General features: G+C 44.1%; 1 protein-coding gene across 1 annotated transcript in view; it reads left to right on the top strand.

Moving 5' to 3' along the window:
* Window positions 1-551: 551 nt before the first annotated feature.
* The window catches only part of CPLX2 (complexin 2), a 181,413-nt gene continuing 168,299 nt past the window's right edge, over window positions 552-13,665 (top strand). Inside the window, exon 1 of the mRNA XM_089527553.1 lies at window positions 552-764. The gene's annotated coding sequence lies outside the window, so the exon portion shown is untranslated. The remainder of the gene's footprint in view (window positions 765-13,665) is intronic.

Raw genomic sequence — 13,665 nt, 5'->3', positions numbered from 1 at the left:
CAGGAAGTCACACTCTCTCAGCCTCAGAGGGTGGCAACGGCAAACCCCTCTCTGAAGAAACTTGCCAAGAAAACCCCCTTCGCCTTCGGGTGGCCCTGAGTGGCGACGCCTTGAAGGCACGCGACACCAAGAGGGAGCTTGGAGGAAGAGGAGGAGGAAGAGAAGCTGAAGCGAGTAGGAGCCTGAGCTCGTGGTTTCAGGGCTGGCCCGAGTCGGGGCCGGGTGCAGTGGTCAGGGGCGGTCGGGAAGAGCCTCCTGGCGCCCCTTCCAGGCCACCGGAGCCCGACCCAGCCCCTTCCCGCCAAGGTGCAAGGGAGAAGAAGCCAGTCCCGCGGGGCGCCAAGGGGGCAAGAATCCCCGCCATTCCTGCCCCGGCCCAAGACTCAGGCATCCACACACTCAGACACACACACACACACACCCCGAAGGCGCCCTCCCCTTCCTCTCTGCCGCCGCCGCCGCCGCCGGCTCTCCTGCAGGCAGCCACCACGGGAGGAGGATGCCTGGCCAAGCGCACCGCTCCGCCTGAGCGCCCCCGAGGCAGAGAGGAGGAGGCGGAGGAGAGGAAGGCAGGGCTGCGAGGACCGGGAGGCAGAGGAAGAAGGGGCGAGCATGACCCCGCTGCTCCCCGAGGGCTCTCCTTCCCCGCCAGGCCTGAGGGGGGGCTGGTGTTAGTCCACCCCGGAGGGGAAGGGGAGGGAAGAGCCGCCACGGCACCGACAGCGCAGCCCTGCTCCCCTCCTCCTCCTCCAGCCAGCGCCCAGGTACGGCTCCCGCTTCCTTTCGGTCGGCTCCCCAGCCCCCTCCTCCTCCTCCTCCGCTGCCTTAGGCCCAGGTGCAGCCCTCCTTCCCCGCCAAGAGCCCCCAGCTCTGGGCCCTGAAGCCCCCCGGGGCTGGGCGTGCCTCCTCCCCGCCGCCGCCGCCGCCGCCGCCGCTTTGCTTCAGAGATGGCGGGAAGGTGCCTTGGTTCTCCCCGCTGCAAGCAGACAGGAGAGGGCCTAGCGCGGGCTCTGGCCTGAGAGCAGCAGGCTCCCCCCGCTTCCCTCGGGCTCCTTCCTTCCTTCCTTCCCTCAGCCCCGGCGACGGGCCTTCCCCTCCTCCTTTTCTTGTCCTGGAAGCTCTTCCTCCCCGCCGCTCCTATTAATAGCCAGGGCGCTTGGGGTGTCTTCTTCTTGCTCCCTTTTCCTTTGCCTCCCTGTAATTCTTCTTCTTCCCGCGGCTGAGGAGGGAAGGGAGGGAGACAGAGAGGTCTTTAACATTAAAAACACAAAGGAAATGGAGGGGGAAACAAGCGGCCTCCCTCTTCTCTCCTTATATAATAATCCGAGTAAGAAAGGAACCCTGTCCCCCCCCCGCCCCCAACAAACTCCAGCTCCCAGAATGCCATAGCCTCCAGCCAGGACAATCGCCAAGCCGCCGGGTTCTTTCTCCAGTGTGGAGCTGGCTGTTAGCAACTTGGAAGGAGCTGGGGATGATATGGGATTCCCCTTGTGCCCAGGACACCCAGCACATGGCACAGGCTGGGCTCTGCCCCAGACTACTGGGCCATGCTCAGGCTGGGCAGACTGTGTGTTGTTGTGGTAGACAGAGGCTGGCAGGTAAGATGCTTAGTGGACACCTTCCCACTCCCTCCCTGCCCTGCCAGTACACCCAGGGAAGCTGGCCCTGGGGATGTCTAGAATGGAAATGCAACAAAGAGCCTCTGGAACTGGATTTCCCCAAGGAAACACAAGCCCTAGGCTGCATCCACGCTGCAGAAATAATCCAGGTTGACTCCACTTTAACTGCCATGGTTTCATGCCACGGAATCCAGGGGTTTGTTGTTCGTTGTGGCACCAGGCAGAGAAAGCAACATGTTTCGCAAAACTACAGTCCCCAATATTCCATAGCATTGAGCCACAGCAGTTTAAGCGATGTCAACCCAGATCATTTTTGCAGTGCGGAGGCAGCTCATGTCTGCTGGGAACATTGAAACGGCACTGGCTTCAACATTAAAAGAAAAAGAAAAGAAAGGTCAGAGTCCAGCACATTTTGGTTGAGATCTGACGTGAGAATTGTGTAGTCAGATCTCCACTTGTGCAGTTGCCTGTTGACTGTGCAAAGTGATCCTTCTATGGAATGACAGTGTTGTGCTACTGAATGTACCACCGGTTGCACAAAGGGATGCTCAAGCTGATGTGCAGTGAAGTGCAAGCAAATGGCCAATCCAGTGCAGAAAATCTCAGCAGCAAATGCACAACCACATTCGCAATGGCACACTTTTGCACACCTATGGTTCAGAACACACTGCAGAAATAATCCAGTTTGAGATCGCTTTAACTCCCCTGGCTCAATGCTAGGGAATCCTCAGCATTATAGTCTATTGTGGCACTAGAGCTCTCTGAAATAGAAGGCTAAATGTCTCACAAAACTACAGTTCCCAGAATTCCCCCAGCATTGAGCCAGGGCAGTTAAAGTGGTCTCAAACTGGATTATTTCTGCAGTGTGTTTTGGACCTAAGCTTCCATGACTTTGAACCAAATGTGCATGCTTTCATAGGCAAAGCTATATTTGTGTAAAATACAAATGAGATTGTGGTCTTAGTGTGGAATGGTTATTAGACTTATGGGGGAATGGTGGTGGTGGAGAAAATGCTCTCCTGTTTTAATTGCATTTTGATTTCCAGACTTTTGATTTTGGGCTATCTATGGCCTGCAACAAGTTGACTCATGTCTGAACAAGAATAGTGTTTGCACCACATGCACCACTGTCTTCCCAAGGGCCCAAAATGCAGACATGTCCTTTTGTTCAGCACTCCAGGCTATCTGATGTGGGAGACCATGAATTTTGTTTTCAGTGTGCCAGGGCCTGCACTAAAATAGTGCCTTTTGGCTACCATTCTTTCTTTCCTAGAAACTTGGTGCAGATCAGCCGCCGATGAATCAGGGACCGCTGGCGGCTGGTCGATGAACACCACTTTGACTAGCACTCTCCATACCTGACTGCTGTAATTCATGCACAAATGGTGTTCAGGCCTTTGAGCAAAGCCATATACACAAACACAGCCGTATGTGCCTCAGGTCTCTGCAGCAAGGAGACAGAAACTGCATGTGCAGGTGAAGGTTGGTGCCGCAGACTGGTCCCTTGTTCCCCTTTATTGTAGCAATGTCAAAAATGTTATTTACACCACAGCTTCTGTTATTTCTTTCATTAATGAGAAGCCAATGGGAGAAGGTATCACAGCTCTGGACACATTAACCACTTTTTCTTCCATGGGGCACTTTCAAATGAGGTTTCCACATTTTTTCCCCAAGGCTAGGGAGAAAATGGAAGGACGGTGGAGCAGTCAGTCTGCTTATTGATTGTGATAATTTTTGCTAATACACAATAAATGAAACCATTAGGATTGTTAAAATGTAGTTGTATGCAGGTCTACCAAAGGAGTTATTGTGAATAAAAGGCTTTTTTAAATGATTTCAGATGTGGGATAGTTGCATGGTGGGGATCATTTGCATCTTTCTGTCACAAAGACATTATTAGCTTTTTCTTTCATTTAATGTCTTCTGCCTAGAACAAACTGGCAACCTTATGTCCTCCAGATCTTTTGCACTGTAGCTTCCATTATCCTTTATCATCACCCACATTGGCTAGACTAAGGGGAATTATAGCCCCAAACACTTCAAAGGGAAACATGTTGCTCTCCCCAGTCTACTGTGTACCGAGAGTAGCTGTTGTGGTGTGCTTTTAATCTGGACGTTTTTAATGATGGATTGTGGTCTGTGCCAGTGCCAGTTATATCTTTGTTGGAGGGGGGAGTGCAGAATCCTACTAAAGGAATAATAAACATATAGTCAGTCAAGTAGGATTACAAGACTTCACTAGTTGTTCCAAGCAGTTTGGACTTCTCTACTATTATCCAGAAGAGGAAAAGTTCTCATCTAGACAGCAAATGCAAGAGGTTGCATTGTTTACTTACTATTTCCACCATTATAGCCAATTCCTACTCATCCAGTTGGAAGAGAAGAAAGCAACAACAGCAGAGCAAAGAAAGAAAGCAAAAGTGGGGTCAAGAAATGGAGAAAGGACAAGCATGTGTGTGAGAGAGACAGCATGATATAGGGGTTTGAGTATCTAACTATGACTCTGGAGACCAGGGTCTGAGTCTCCCCTAGGCCATGGAAACCCATGGAATGGTCTTGGGTGAGTCACACATACAAAGCCCCAGAAAACCCATGACTTGAAGGCAAAAGCAAAAAGCAAAAAAATGACTTGAAGGCACACAGCAATAACATGTGCCTTCAAGTTTCCTGTCAACTTAAGGTCACCATGAGAATTTCATAGAACTTTCTTAGGTCCAAAACACACTGCACAAATAATCCTGTCTGAGACCACTTTAACTGCCCTCACTGAATGCTAGGGAATTCTGGGAACTGTAGTTTTATGAAACATTTAACTTTTTCTCTCAGAGAACACTGGTGCCACAACAAACTATGGTTCCTAGGATTCTCTAGCACTGAGTCAGGGCAGTTAAAGCAGTCTCAAACTGCAGTGTGTTTGGGACCTTAGAGATGGTTTTGCTAGTTCCAGCCTCTGAAATGCAGCCTACAGCACCTGGTATACATTGGCAGTCTCCCATTAAAGTACTAACCAAGGCTGATCCTGCTTAGCTTCCAAGATCAGATGGGATCTGGTACCTTTAGGGTATTTAGACGTGTGTGTGTGTATACACATATAGATACATGCCATTAGCCAATGTAGCATAGTGGTTTGAGCATTGGACTGCTACTCTGGAGACTAGGATCCAATTCCCTGCTCTGCCATGAAACCCACTGAGTGATCTTTGGCAAGTCACATACTCTCAGCCTCAGGGGAAGGCAGTGGCAAACCTCTGAACACATCTTGCCAAGAAAACCCTATGATTGGTTTACCTTAGGGTTTCCATGAATCGGAAATTACTTGATGGCACACAACAACAATATGCACCACAGCCTTGTTCTTTTAAAAAAAATTTCCAAACCTGCCAAGAGCTCCAAATATGGAAAACTTTCTTTTATACTTCAGCTCCCTGAATTTTTATCAGTAAGAGGAGGTTCTGGACACTGTAGGTCAAAAAGCAAGGTTTACAGAACTTGTAGATGGGGGCAAAAAACACAGTCAGGGCACCAAGTTCAGAAACATTGATTTATGACAGTGTATGTTTCACAAAAATATTAGAAAACTAGTGGATCTTACATTGTTGTGACATATTATCCTGATTCCTGTTTGTGTACTGGCCATGAATCAGGAGCATATGTGAGGACTGTGGGTAGTTTCTGTATCGCATTCATTATGACAACAAAGTGACAGAGATTGTAGTATCTGAAGCTTGTAGAAGCTGCTTTGAGTGAGACATTAAAGGATACTAAAGTTGCTCATTCGGCAGGTTTGGCTGAAAACAGCCTATTGCAAACACAGAAACAGCATGCTCTAAATGCAGGATTTAACCTTCAGTTTACCCTTTCTGTTTGGATTTGGCTGCCAAAGAAGACCTCCACATTTGCCATATAATTCTAGTGCATTGTAGAATGAAATAGGTTTTGATGCATCTAGCATTCTGCTGTGGCTGGTATAGGTGACTGGTAGGGGTGACATGCTGTGTCTCAAGAAAGCTTTTCTGATGTTATTGATCTCCTCATTGAAGAGTCCTTGATAATAGGAATGTGATATTTGATTGATTGGTCTGTTATATAAATTGATTCAGCTGCTTTTAATTGACTAAACAGTTGCCTCTGATTTACTGAGCTGCAGAGTTTTAAGTTGTTATTATCACTGACTGATTATGACTGATGGTGACAATAAAAAAGAGGAAGAAAGGGGGAGGAAAAAAGGAATGTGGCAGCACCTTTGACTAACTAGTTTTTATTTTAGCATGAGCTTTTGTGGATATAAACCTACTTCTTCAGATGCAGTACTGAATGATATTAAAGCCTTGGGCTATAGAGCATATTTATACAGTTGTGGGAATGGAATAGAATGTAACAGGAAGGTTGCCATAAATTTTCAAAGATCTGGGTAAAATGATATACATCTTTCAGATCTTTACAGTGCTCATTTAGCATTGAAAGCAATAAATCTGCTTGCCAAAAGTCAGTTTGCCAGAGTTCCAAACTCTCTCTGAGAAGATAGCATCAACCACACCATCATAGGTGCATTTATTTGTGATATATGCCATCCTATGCAAGCAATGCCCCTCTATGCTGTACATTGGACAAACTGGACAGTCTCTATGCAAGAGGATATGGACACAAATCTGAATTAGAAGTGGCAATACTCCCAAACCAGTTGCAGAACATTTAAACCTTCCTGGACACACAATACAGGATTTACAGGTTGCAGTCCTTGAACAAGAAAATTACTAGAAAGAGAAATTCCTGAATTGAATTATATTCATGAATTCCAATCCATTAACAGAGTTATGAACAAGAACAATGGGTTCATGGCACACTATGTATATTGATATGAGAATCCTTGTTACTGCATATATAACAAAAGGAATATTCTCAGAGAGTTTTTAACCATGAAAGCTCATGCTAAAATATAAACCTGTTAATCTTAAAAGTATTGCCACATTCTGTTTTTCTCCCCCTCCTTTCCTCCTTTTTATGCTGCAAGAGCTACTTCTTTGAAAACTGGAATGACAACTATAACAATGATGATGATGATGATGATACTTTTAAAAATTGCAAGCTGGCAAATGCCATTTTTAGAAAAGAAGAGCATACTTTTTTCATCTATAAGCAAACAAGTATAGCTTTTTATTGTACCCATTGGCCGATTTTTGCAAATATAGTCCATGCCAGATCTCCTTGGTAAACTTCTAAGGAAATCCGTTGCCCTTACCAAACTTTTTCAGTAAACAATGAAATTCTGTCAAGGTTGGTAAGCTAAAACCTCTGCATGGAAAATGGGAAAGATTTACACTGGAGAGGGGATTAAGCAGCCTTTGTCTGCCCCAAACTATTGTCTGTTAAATTTATTTAACTGTTAGAGCAGTTAGAAGGCATTGTTGTTATTGTTATTTTGTGCCTTCAAGTCACTTCTGACTTATGGTGACCCTAAGGCGAACCTAGCATGGGGTTTTCTTGGCAAGTTTCTTCAGAGGAGAATTGCCATTGCCATCCTGTGAGGTGGAGAGAGTGTGACTTTCCCAGGTCACCCAGTGAGTTTCCATGGCCAAGCTGGGATTCAATCCCTGGTCTCCTAGTCCTAGTCCAATGCCCAAGTCACTATGCCACACTGACCCTCAGGGAAGATATAGCCTTCAAATATTTTGGCCTACAACCCCCACCAGCCAGCACAATAAAGAGTTGTAGAAATTGATGTAGGCCAAAACATATGGAGAACCAAATTTCTTCACCCCCTTCACCCATCTGATATCATAACCATTGTGTTCTTTTATTTTTCTATTATTTTTTTAGGGGCCATGGGGGATACTGGCAGCACCAGTATTTCTTATTCAGAAAAAAATCTGAAGCACTGTGAGAGATTAACTGATGTGTAAATGGCAGGAGGGTCCTATAGTTTCTTTGAACACAGCTAGGTATTTGTTTCTTCAATGGCTGTGCAGAAACATTAGTATTGAAATGATTCCGGCTAGGCATACATAGCTATTAACACCTTGGAGAGGTAGATGAGAAATTGAGTTCACACTTTAACTCTCTTCCTAGTGTTTATTTGGAGCATTTTGTACTCAAACTCACTAAACAGGCCCAACAGGATTACTCATAGATTTTTACATGAGAAAAAGAGACAAGTGTCAGATTGTCAGCTCATTATTACTTTAGTTGCATTACAGTCACACCTAGAATCCCCAGTGAGGGGGGCAATGGACATGCATAGTAAGAGAAAGAGAGTCAGTCTGCCCGGCTGCAGCAGCTTATTAAGATGAAGAAGCAAAGCTAAGAGAGTTGTTCAAAGACAAACCACAGATGACTAAGGCCTTGTCTGCACTGGCTATAAATCTGGGGCCAGTTAGGAGCACTGTGCTATGGAACTGGCCCCACATTGGCCACAGTGGCAGTGCAGCACATTGGCAGTACATCAGTGGTCTCACGGGCCAGCTAGGCCTATACTGCATCAGCACAGCTGGTCCATCCTTGTTGCCAGAGCTGCCACCACCACCCACTCTTATAACTACAGGACAGGCCACATGTACACCGTAGCTTCTACTGAGGATGGGCTTACTCATGTGACCAGTGGGTAGAAGGACTTCCATCACATGGCCTCTGGAGGTGATTGGGGAGCCATGTGATTTGGGATCCCTCTACCCTCTTTTTTCCATTAGTTGCACAGACAAGCCCACCCTCGGGAGAAGTGGCAGCACACCAAGTGTCCACAGAGCTCTTGTAGATACAGGAGTGGCAGCAGTTCTTGAGACCGACCATCTCCTTTCCTGTGATGTGCAGTGTGGGGAAGGAGGATAGTGTGGCAGCTGATATACAAGCTGTAGACCAGCCCAATTCAGGCCAGATCCAGATGTTCACATGCCTAAAACCCTGTGCCTAAGCCCAAGGTTTTGGGGAAACACCAGAGTCCCCTGTGACTTTGCCAATTCTGGGGCTAGATCGGGTTAACAGTATTTCTCTGGAAGTTGCTGTGCATTGTGCAAGTGGGGAGCACTGGCTTGCGGTTAGGATGAGAGATCTTGCCCATGCAGACAAGGCCTGAAAGAGCTAGGAATAAAATCCAGATTACTTGATTATGTGTTTTCTCTAGGTAAGAAAGATCTGGGGAATCCTATTTGGGGAATCCTTTAAAATGTGAATTGCCACTCATGGAGGCTTCCTGGAGAGAAAATTCATTCACACAGGAGGCAAGGAAAGGGTGGTCCAGAGATTCTGGATGGACCAAAGAGCAAAAAACTGCTTTGAGAGTTGCCAGTGATCCTAAACCACATCGGCCTATCCAAAGTCTAATCTTAATGTGACTGAAATGGGTGCAGTTCATTGAACTCTATGAGAGAAAATTATGTATGTTCTTACCTCTCCCAGAGCCACCAGTGAAATAGGTTTCTATTTTAATTGGACTATGGATTTATTCATGTATTTTCTTCCACTTCTTTATCACAGTAAGAATACAAAATAACAGAGACATACTTTATGGACATATGTTACGCTAAATATTCAAAATTTCCATGAAGAAATGCCTCTTATCAATCATATTTTGAGCTGTACCAGTTCTTTTCTCCGGCAGATGAAAAATAAAGTCAGCCCACCCCAGATTTCATGGATGCAAAATACTTTCCTCAACACTTCAAAATGAAAGGAGCTTGAGAAACTTACAGGATATTTTTGCCAGAATGATTTTGTTTGTAACACACTTTTCAGTCATAAGATATGTGTTTAATTTTGATTGAATCTTATAGCAATCACATAATAAAAAGTTATAAAATAATACACAGGAAATGGCTGCAGAGAGGTTTTTCTTCCTGTCTCCCAGGGACATTCAATGAAGCTGAACAGTGGGAAATAGAGAACCGATAAAAGGAAGTCCTTTCACACATAGGGCAAAGATAAACTGTGGAATTCACTACCATAAGATGTGGTGTTATCTCTTCCATGGCTTTAAAAGGAGGGTTAGGCACATTCAGAGAAGATAAGACTGTCAGTGGATTGGCATCATGATTATTCTGTATTATTTCCAGAATCAGAAGCAGTATCCTTCTGAATAACATTTTCTGGGGAGCATGGGCAAGGAAATGTGAAAGCACTCATGCACTTGTGGGATTCTTAAAACCATCAGATTGGCCACTGTGAGAACAGGCAGCTGGCCTACATAGGACTTTGGTGTGATCCAAAGTCACATTTTGGTGTGATTCTTCTTGGCTCAAATCTTCTTGGCCATTTACACAATTGCACTTCCTGATTGTACCACCAGTTGTACGTTCTCCAAGCTTGGCTAGAGAGGTACCCATTAGCTCTCTACACCAGCCATTCCCCAATGGTGCAACAGCTGAATCTCATCTGGTAAGGACTCAGATGCACCTCTGCCTTACCACCACCACTACCACGCCTGCCTCCATGCTTCTTTATTCACTAGTGCTCCATAAGATTCCAGCCTTTGTATTCTCAGAAAATTGTTCAGAACTCCCTACAGATTTGAGCAGCATTTGGAAAAATTACTTTTTTGAACTACAGCTTTCAATATCCCCCTGGCAGTATGAAATCCAAAAAATTAGTTTTTTCAAATCTGCAGAATTTAGCATAATACAGAGTCACCTCTCTTATGTAGCCAAAATGTTTCCTTGTACCTGAAGGAAAAGTGGGTTTAGAAGGGAGCATTTCCAACAACTCAAATTAATTGCAAAATAGAATTTGTGATTATCATACCTTCCTTCCTAAACTAGATTTTCTTTTTAGTTCACCTCACGAAGCTTCATAAGAGGAATTACAAGATTTTAGAGTAACGAAGTGGTTTGGAAGTAATCTAGACCAACCCTTCTTAGGCCCTGATCTGGGGAAACCAGCAGTTGTTTTTTCAGTATGCCAGGAATTTGCATTTTGTTTGTACACTTTGGCAGCAATTTTTTGCTGGAGACCATCACTTTGAGTAGCACTGATCTAAACCAATCCACTGCTCACTTTTGGAATGCTTTCATAAAGAAGACAGAGCTTTGGGCTGTTGTACAAGTTCAATCAGTGTTTCTTGTCACTTAAAAAATGTTTCCATTGTCCTATGGAAGGATCTAGGTAGATGTGGATTCATTAAATATATATGTTAAGGCTGCAAGATTGAGCAGCTCTTTTTTTAATTGATTCATCAGTGAACTCCAGTTTTAACCAGTGCTGGAATTTTTCAATCTGAAAATCAGAAATGCATTTGAGACTCTTTGATTCTGATGTATTACTGTAAATAGAAAGTAAGAAAAAAGATTAATGTTGGTTTTTCCTCCTAATAAGGAACAGAAGCTTTTGTTTATTAAATTCCATTAGGCCACACCCTTTCTTTCAAACAGTTGTCTGCAGGTAATGAGATACCCAGTGCAATCTTAACTATGTCTCCTCAGAAGTAAACTCCATTCAATTCAGTGGAACTTACTCCTAGGCAGAATGTATAAGATTGCAGCCTCATTCTTTTCAGAGGATACATGGATAGGATTACACTGCTGCTATTTAAAAGAGGCACCTATTTTATGATTTTAGCAATAAACAAGTTTGTTTTAACAGTTACCAGTAAAGATAGATGATATAACAGGGAAAAAAATCCTTTAATTTATTTGACAACTTTGGTATGCAGTCTGTGTGTGTGTTTTTAACGTTCTGTTGTTATTGTTGTTGCTGTTGTTTGCATTTTAACTGTACGACCAGTTTTCCAACATGGAACAGTTTCTGAAAGGCACAAGGAGATGGCAGTATGTAGTCTGTTGTGCACAACTGAGTATAACTTGTTGCTGGTAGAGAAGCAGGAGTCAACAGTGTGATGCTGCAGCTAAAAAAGCCAATGCAAACTGTGTCCACTTCTGGGCACCACAATTCAAAAAGGATGTTGACAAGCTGGAGTAAGTTGAGAGGAGGATGACTAAAATGGTGAAGGGTCTGGAAATCATGCCTTATGAGAAGAGCCTTGAGGAGCTGGATATGTTTAGCCTAGAGATGAGACAAGTAAGAGGTGATATGATAGCCCTGTTTAAGTATTTGGTGTTATATTGAGGATGGAGCAAGCTTGTTTTCTGCTGCTCCAGAGACTAGGACACAGTGCAGTGGATGCAAACAAGAGGAAAAGAGATTGTACCTCAACATTAGGAAGAACTTCCTGACAGTAAGAGCTGTTCAACAGTGGAACACACTCTCTCAGAGCGTGGTGGTGGAATCTACTTCTTTGGGGTTTTTTAAACATAGGCTGGATGGCCATCTGTCAGGGGTGCTCTGATTGTGTATTCCTGCATGGCAGGGGTTGGACTGGATGGCCCTTGTGGTCTCTTCCAACTCTGGGATTCTGTGATTCTATGATTCTAAGTAGCTTCTCTTTGTTGATGCTAAATGCATGTGACTCTAGCCAACAGGGGGAAGTGGGGGAAGCTGCAATGGGATATGACTGGGATACTGATGGCTCCAATTGGTCTCTTACCACTGGAAGCCCCAATATCTTCTTCTTACTGTGTAGTGCTTTTTTAAAAAATAGTCATCACACTTCCTTGAGAGGGCCAGCCTGTATATAAACTTAAGGACTTCAACCTGGAATGGTGACTTGCCAATATGTTACAAGGTACAAATAAATGATCACAATGGACCTAGTTAAAACCTTTTTCTGTGGGTTATTTCAGAGTCTCTCCCATGCTCACAACCTCGATGAAGTCATAGAGAGGGCCCAGTTGTATGTACTAGTGTCTTCCATAAAAACTAGACAGAGAACCATTCTAATTAGTATTGTCCAACAGGTTGTTTTCCTGGGATGATTCTGTGTTTAGCTGGCATATTCATTTCTTCAGTTACATTAGAGAATCTGGTGCATGAGGTGTGGATGAAATTGTCATCCCTACTAATTTACATATTCATATCACTGCTTTATTCAATCCAGTACTTGGCATCTGACTAATATTGATGTGAATGATATGTTAATCCTAAATAGACCTTTGCATTAATAGGATTTACCTACTGTATATGTTAACTCACCATTTAACAATTAATTCACTAGATGGGCCTAACTAATAAGATTCAGGCCAAAGTCTCTCCAAATTTGTCTTCCAAGGTCAAAACAATGGTACAAATAATCAAAAAAAGAAACTATTCTGGCTATCTGCAGTATTACATTGACCTTGAAAGACAATTCCTGGAGACTGTGGCGGGGAGCCGCCTCTCAGTTGCATGAAAAAAAAGGACCACTGAAAAGTGGCTTCTTTTTGCACCACCGTAAACAGCTGGCGGCGGTGTGAGTACATCACTGCCACACAGCTCCATCTGGACACCGCACAGCAGTGATGTCATAGCTGTGCATGCCGTGTGGACGGTGCTGCACAGCTATGGCGTCAAGGCACTGTGTTAGGGTTACGGGGCATGTGCACGCGCCGCCCCGAGGCAACCCTAGTATGTCGCCATGACACCACAAAGGGCCCGTCTGTACAAGGCCTATATTAGATGCCAAGGACTGGATTCAGCAAAATTGCTATGTGAAAACATAAAGGACAGTGGCTAGAACTCAGTCCATGAGAGGAAATGTTTGAGATTATGGAGACATTATTGAATGATACATGTTCTGTCATTCACTCACTGCTTCTACGAAGGAGACAAAAAACACCTGGACTGCATTTCCTGACCAACTTTGCTCAATGCCACCAATGGAATGAATCTCAGATATTTTTTTAAAAAAAATCTAATGCACTGTTAAAGCCAAGTTTATTCTTTATCTCCGTAACACGCCAAAGCAAACAACTCCATAGATTAAACTGCAGAAGAAACTGTACATCAAAAGATTTAGATATAAATAAAGTGAAATTTATTCTGACCTTTGGAAGACAATCCTACCTGCAGAACTGTATTTCTGAATGGCATGTGAAGCTCAAGTAAAGCAGGGTATATTTCACAAAAGTTTTGTCAATTAACCATATTAAGGAAATCCACACATTTTTGCCTGGTACGAAACTATTCTCATAAGCCACTCAAAGAGACAATACAAGGTCAGCTAGTACATTTCAAGAACAAGCCAGAGTTA

The sequence above is a fragment of the Sceloporus occidentalis genome, unplaced genomic scaffold, assembly GCF_023333645.1.
Source record: "Sceloporus occidentalis isolate IW3139 unplaced genomic scaffold, rSceOcc1.0.p SCAF_1, whole genome shotgun sequence".
NCBI classification, from domain to species: Eukaryota; Metazoa; Chordata; class Lepidosauria; order Squamata; family Phrynosomatidae; genus Sceloporus; species Sceloporus occidentalis.
The sequence above is the reverse complement of the archived record's forward strand: the minus strand, read 5'-3'. Positions and strand labels throughout refer to the sequence as shown.